General features: G+C 38.1%; 1 long non-coding RNA gene across 1 annotated transcript; it reads left to right on the top strand.

Moving 5' to 3' along the window:
- Positions 1-2,033: 2,033 nt before the first annotated feature.
- On the top strand, positions 2,034-6,003 carry LOC138970965 (uncharacterized). The gene is made up of 2 exons (XR_011457126.1): positions 2,034-4,634; positions 4,860-6,003. It is a non-coding gene; the product is annotated as an uncharacterized lncRNA (long non-coding RNA).
- Positions 6,004-6,993: the final 990 nt, after the last annotated feature.

Below are 6,993 nucleotides of genomic sequence, written 5' to 3'. Positions count from 1 at the left end.
TGGGTCAGAAGATGGCAAAGTATCTGTATCTTCTTATGGTTGGTCAGAAGATGGCAAAGCTGATGTTTCTGCTGTGGAGGGGGGTAGTTCCGGTTTAGCAAACTTTTCCATCAGGTCAATCTTTCTCCTCGCTGCCACCACAGGAGGACTGGCTCTCCCCTTGCTCCAACCTAATAAATACACAAAAACTGATTTAATATTTGATACAACTGTCCATGGTTTTTGTTTGTAATAAGCTGCAAATTTTAAGACTCAATATAAACGTCAACAAGTGCTTGTACTTTATTTTGCAAATGACCATGTTACATGGGGTGTACCTCAACTTTTTGGCTAGGCTGGTAAATCAGAAATCCCAATCAGCCCCCAACCACTGAACCAGGCGGGTTTTCTTACAACCACCTCAGCGGCTCGTACCCACATATGTCGGTTGACGAACACACACACACACACACACACACACACACACACACAAAAGACATTCATTAATTGGCCCCTATCACAAAATGTACATGTCAAGTTTACTATGGGATTTGAGTAACCACACAATCACATACACACAGGAACTAATACTGAAACTAGCTGAATTATTTTCTTTCTTTCTTTCTTTCTTTTCATATTTTTCTTTTAAAATTAATTTATTTCATCACACTTGCTATGTATTTGCTTGTTTCCTGTCTGTTGTCTGTTTTGTGTGTGTGTGTGTGTGTGTTCTGTGTGTGTGTATACATTTTCAGATTTCCTAAACCTAGCACTGTTTGCAGGTGATCTTTATGCTTTTGATTCATGAGTTGCATCCCCAGTCCTTTAGTTTAACTCTTTTTTTTTCTTTGGTGAAGTAAATTGGATCTATTTTTTTTATTCCTTAGTTAATGGAAAAGATTTGACAACAATATTGCTGTCAATGATAGGTTGGTCAGCCATGCTGGTGTAAACCAATACTTTAGAATTAGAGAACGCTCTCTAGTAGGGTACTTATTTTCCTACGGTCAATGACCAGAAACAGAAACTGTGTCAGTCGTACATCGCTCAGATGCTGCTTCTCAGTTTGACCCCAGACAAAGAATACTGATGACATGTTACACCATAGTAAGCTCTCAAGGACTGGCCAGCGAAGAACAATAAAATAGGGGTTGTGAAGACGATATCACAGAGATGATCGAGGGAGGGAGGGGGGGGGGGGGGGGGTGTGCGGCGGCGGCATGGTCAGTAAATTGGATCAAGAAACCCGCAAAATACTTCAGACACAAACTGTTTATCATTTACCTGCAAACCCTAACACATTCTTACAACAACAACAACATAACGATGTGCAATAAATCACGTTGTCAAACAAACAAGATCGAAAAGAGAAAGAAGCAAAACCCACCTCGTCGAGTCAAGAATCTTAGAATGTCGTCTGCTCAAATACGATCATGTTGGTTCATTTCGGAGAGTTGTTACTTCCTTCTACTGTTCGCTGCTGCTGGTTCATCTTTCTCTGATATTTCTTGTCACTATGCCGAACATTTCCAATGTTAGGGTTGTTCTCCGCAGCTCAAAACTTTGAAAAATGCTGCTGAATCGGTGAAAACGTCATGGATTTGTTGACACCGGGGGACTGATAAGTTGTCTACTGCGCTTGCGCCAAATGCCTTTGACCTACATATATTTGCATATATTAATTCCGGGGTTTCGGTTGGAACGGATTCTCTCTCTTTGTGCCTATGTCAACGGAAATTCCCCAACGGTGATGACGTCATCTTGAAGAACGGAAATTTCCACACAGTTTGAACAGCGAAGGGTCATGTCATGTGCGCACATTTACCAGCACGGAGTATCCAAAGTTGACCATTTTTTCGATTTTTTTGATAAAACACAGACAAAAACAACAAAACATCGGTTTGAAAATGGTTTTATTTACATGAATACATGTCTAAAATGACAAAAGCAGATTATTGAATGCATTCCAGGATGTTCAAAGGTGTGAAAAATGCAACAACCCCAAAAAGGTGTATGAGACCAAAAATAACTCATTTTGCCTACCCGGTCTGCCCTTAAAACCTTATGTCTTTGATGCTCACTTGTACCCACGTATACTGTTAGTTATACTATGTGTATAGGTCATTAGGTGTATTTACTTGCAGAATTGTGCAAGTAGAGTTTAGCCTGTACCTGTATGTCTGATTGAAAAAAAATATCATATGAGATTATAAGTAGGTAAACCATGCTTATTAGCCGGTATGATTAAATAAAAAAAGTACTCCATAGTTTTTTCTTTTAATATTATTAATTAATTCCATATTAATCTTTTACCAATGTTCATGAATGTTAAGCAGATGGCTTGTCTTTTTAATCTTCACTCATAGCGTTTTTAATCTGAGGTTTAGTTTTGTGTACACGAGTAACTTACTTGCCTGACACTGACGGTGACAAATTAGCTTTTTAATGAAAGTGAGAAGACAGGTTTTGTCAATAATCATGCCTGTGACTCTGATTTTCACAAACTGTTCAGCTCATTCCAGCACTGCAGCATATTATTTCTTTTTTTGTGTGTTACTTACAATTAAATCAAGTGTTAACACGGACAGCATGAATAGAACTAGAGCTGGAAGTGGAAGAAGGTAAAAATTGTTGTACAAAATGTAGTATGAAATGTAGGCATGCCATTTAGAATACGTGATGAATGTCCAGTCTTAAGTTTTAAAGGCACACTCCTCGTGAAAACCGTGCGGCTCACCATCTCCAGGCTTTTACATGAGATAAAACCACCCAACCGCTTGGTCACATTCCAAAAGTCAACACCCTCACTACTTGCGGGAGTGAGTTGGAACTGTTGGATGCCCCCGCCCGCGGGTTAGGGGGAAGAATTTACCCGATGCTCCCCAGCATGTCGTAAGAGGCGATTCTGTTTCTCCTTTTACCCTTGTTAAGTGTTTCTTGTATAGAATATAGTCAATGTTTGTAAAGATTTGTCAAGCAGTATGTAAGAAATGTTAAGTCCTTTGTACTGGAAACTTGCATTCTCCCAGTAAGGTCATATATTGTACTAGGTTGCAAGCCCCTGGAGCAATTTTTTGATTAGTGCTTTTGTGAACAAGAAACAATTAACAAGTGGCTCTATCCCATCTCCCTCCTTTCCCCGTCGCGATATAACCTTCGTGGTTGAAAACGACGTTAAACACCAAATAAAGAAAGAACTGTTTGATGAATTAATGTCAACTGTACACAGAGAGCGCCCAGGCTGTTCATTTTTGGTATGTGACCAAGTGGAGGGTGGGTGGTCTTATCGCATGTGAAAGCCTGGCCAGGTCTGAGACTGTGAGTGTGAGTCTAACTGCATGGGTGTTACTCTTCCGGCTTTTGCCGGATTTCCTGTTTTTGAAAAAATCTGAAGCCGGAAATTCCGGTTTTCCGGGTTTTCAAAAAAAAAAACAAAAAAAAAAGCTTCGTTTCGCTAAGTTGAAATAACGAGCAGCGGTTCCGATCCGACTTTTGACACCGGTTCGCGTGCTTTCTCAATTCGCTCCCTTGGATTTGCCGCCATCTTGCTTATTATGATTTGGTTTCGTCGGTGTCCAGAAACTTTCTTTCAAACTTGAGCATTTTGGACCCCTGCCTTTCAGTTTTTTTGATTTTTCCCAGTAACACCCATGTAACTGTTTTCACGAGAAGGAGTGTGCCTTCAAGTAACTGGGCTGTTGAATACGTAAATCAGGTGTACCATCCTAGATGGTGTACTTAGCTTGAAAAGAGCTTTTGCTAAAGGATAGTATTTTTAGTTTTGTTATTAGAACAGTTTTGAGTAGTGTTAGCTGTAGTACATATTTGATACGAATGCACATGGAACCAGTTTTTGGTTCATTCATAGTCAGAAGGAAGGGATTTGTGATGAAGGAAGAAATGGGATGTCACTGTTGATGGTGAAGCTTCATGTCCTACAGGCGTTGGGTTGTAGGCCTATTGAGGACTAGTTGTCAGCACCAGGGAAAGTAACAGTTTAGCTGTTCCAGTGATAAGTATTTTGATATAATTAACAATTAATGAGAATCAAAGAAATGGAATTTAAAGCTGTTTAGATGAGGGGGTAGCTTTGACTAAGTGAAGTGCAGTTACAATTTTGTTTCTTTCCCAAATTATGGAGTGCTTATTCGTTGTGAGGGTTTGTCTTTGAGTCCTTGTGTAATACAATGTAAAGCATTATACCAATTATAATTCTTGAGATCACAAAACAACCTTTGCTCATGATAATGATATTTTGTGCATCTAAACTGTAAAACCTAAGATGGTTTCTGGTTTTAAGAGTTGAAATTGTCTCATCTTTTCACATTTATGACTTAACAGAGCATAATTAAATAACCCTACTAGGATTCAAAAGTTTATGATGACCTAGGAAAACTTAAAACCCACACTCTGACTAGCCATATGTGACAAAGTAAATAAAAATAGATCAGGTCTGAAATACCTTTTTAGGTTGAACTTGCAGTACAACGTAGCACATGGATGTTGTTTTACTTTTGTTTCTTATCATTCTGACAGTACTACAAAAAATCTTAGCAAGACAAATTCAGCAAAGCTGCATCAGAAGCTGAATGCAGTTTTTTGTTTAGAACAAAAGTGTCTTGAATGGAAAATTCTCTTCAGTTCCCGCCTTTAAGGTGACACCCATCCCCCCCTTTGAAATAAACTATGCTAGTGTATTATTCCCCTTTAAGGTGACACCCATCCCCCCTTTGAAATAAACTATGCTAGTGTATCATCCCCCTTTAAGGTGACACCCATCCCCCCTTTGAAATAAACTATGCTAGTGTATCATCCCCCTTTAAGGTGACACCCATCCCCCCTTTGAAATAAACTATGCTAGTGTATCATCTCCCTTTAAGGTGACACCCATCCCCCCCTTTGAAATAAACTATGCTAGTGTATTATTCCCCTTTACACTTCCCTCTCCAAGAAATCAGAAATGACAGGATAATTATTCATTTTTTTGAAAATGAAATTTTGGGTTATCTTTGGAAGAAATAGTCATTTTGCTAAGGAAAAAATTAGCAAAATGTAGTGTTATAACTTAGATTATAAAGTGGACTCGTATTGATTGTTACATTTTGGTGTTGATTTAAGCGTGGAAATTATACCAAAATAATAGGTATTATTGTACTCCTCATTCTAACACAACAACTCAACAAGAGGTTATTTTTCTACACATACTTCTGGAAAGACGACATTGACTTAACTTACACAAAAGAGACATGGTGTTAAGAAAAAATTGGTACACTGTACTCGTTGCCTGTGGTAAACTTGGTGCATAGTTGGTATTGTTATGCATTTACTAAATCCTGTTCGCACAAATCTATGGAACTCTTTACTCTCTTGTACATAGTCTTTTTTTTAACTTTTTTTTTTTACAAGGAGTCTTATTTTTCTGGTGTGTATGGTTCCTTCTCTTTGCGTGCTCTCAGTGCGATTTTATCTTCCGTCTACAAAATTTATCAGGGATCTTTATTGACTTTAATGCATTTTCATTTTCGGTACGGAAGGATATTTTCCAATTCCATTTGAGTTCAACCTGTTTTATACTTCTGGGTAACAATACTAAAATGAAATGTGGTATATCATGCGTATTTCATTGATTTTATGAATGCTCCTTGTGACGTCGTTTTCATGTTGCTTTGCATATATATGTGGATTGAAGGTTTTACAGATTGTTTAGAACAAAACTTACCACATGGAGGCTTTTGTTTTTGTGAAAAAGTATTTCAATATTATAATTTTACTCTTTCAGTGTTGTTTTTGTGTTACTGACAAATATGATGAAACCCCAGAGGTTCGTGCAAAATAAAAAAAATAAAAAAGAACACAGGAAATTTTGAAATATGAAATGGAATCTGTTACGAATACAAACTTTAAGGAAGCTAGCCTTCAAAAGCTTACATGTAATCGGTCACATTTTTCGTTTTCCTGTCTTTTTCCCCTTCCCATCGTTATTATGATAATAAACTGTAATGATCTTGACTTTACGAGAAGAAATGGTTGTCTTGTTTTACTTTTTGGCTCACGTAAGTGTAGCCTATGCGATGATAAACTTTGTCTGTCTGTGCGTGCGTGCGTGCGTGCGTGTGTGTGTGATAGAAACTTTAACATTTCCGAGTCTATGGATAAAGCTCGCATAAGAAGATTACGTCTCGGTGAAAAGTGTTTGACGTGGGTGATAGAAACTATTTGAAGACGTCACATTATGACGTAAGAGGGTTGGACGTCACGCAAAGGAATTACTGAAAGTCTCGGTCATTGTTATTGTGAGCGGGCCGAGACTAATTGGCAGATCCAGGGTCTCCCTTTCTTGCACAGTTTCACCTATGCTTACTGTGTGTGTGTGTGTGTGTGTGTGTGTATGTGTGACAGAGTGATTGAGTTTGTGTTACTGTTTGTCGATTTCTTACCTGAGCCTTGAAGGCTTCGCCTCTTGTTGTTATGTACACTGGTTTTAGATCAAGTCATCTAATAATTCTTTTTAAAAATCACTGGCACAGGTGTTTTTTTCCAAATTCTTCTAAGAGAGTAAGAATGCTGTTATTTGTTCAAACCATCTGTCTGATCAAGAAAAAAATATCTTTAGGCAGTGAACAAACTGCAAAAAGCTAGGTGTCATTTTTGCCGGCCGGAAAACTTTAACGTTGGATATTTCTTGGACACTATTCAGTCTATCAGTACCAAATTTGGCAAGATGGTGTATGATGACAAGGCCCCAAAAAACATACATAGCATCTTGACCTTGCTTCAAGGTCAAGATCGCAGGGGCCATAAATGTTGTCTAAAAAACATTTTCTCTGAAGTTTTTGAGATTTAATACCTCACCTATATATGATATATAGGGCAAAGTAAGCCCCATCTTTTAATACCAGTTTGGTTTACCTTGCTTCAAGGTCAAGGTCACAGGAGCTCTTCAAAGTTGGATTGTATACATATTTTGAAGTGACCTTGACCCTGAACTATTGAAGATAACTGTTTCAAACTTAA

The sequence above is a fragment of the Littorina saxatilis genome, linkage group LG7 (assembly GCF_037325665.1).
Source record: "Littorina saxatilis isolate snail1 linkage group LG7, US_GU_Lsax_2.0, whole genome shotgun sequence".
Taxonomy (NCBI): Eukaryota; Metazoa; Mollusca; class Gastropoda; order Littorinimorpha; family Littorinidae; genus Littorina; species Littorina saxatilis.
The sequence above is the reverse complement of the archived record's forward strand: the minus strand, read 5'-3'. Positions and strand labels throughout refer to the sequence as shown.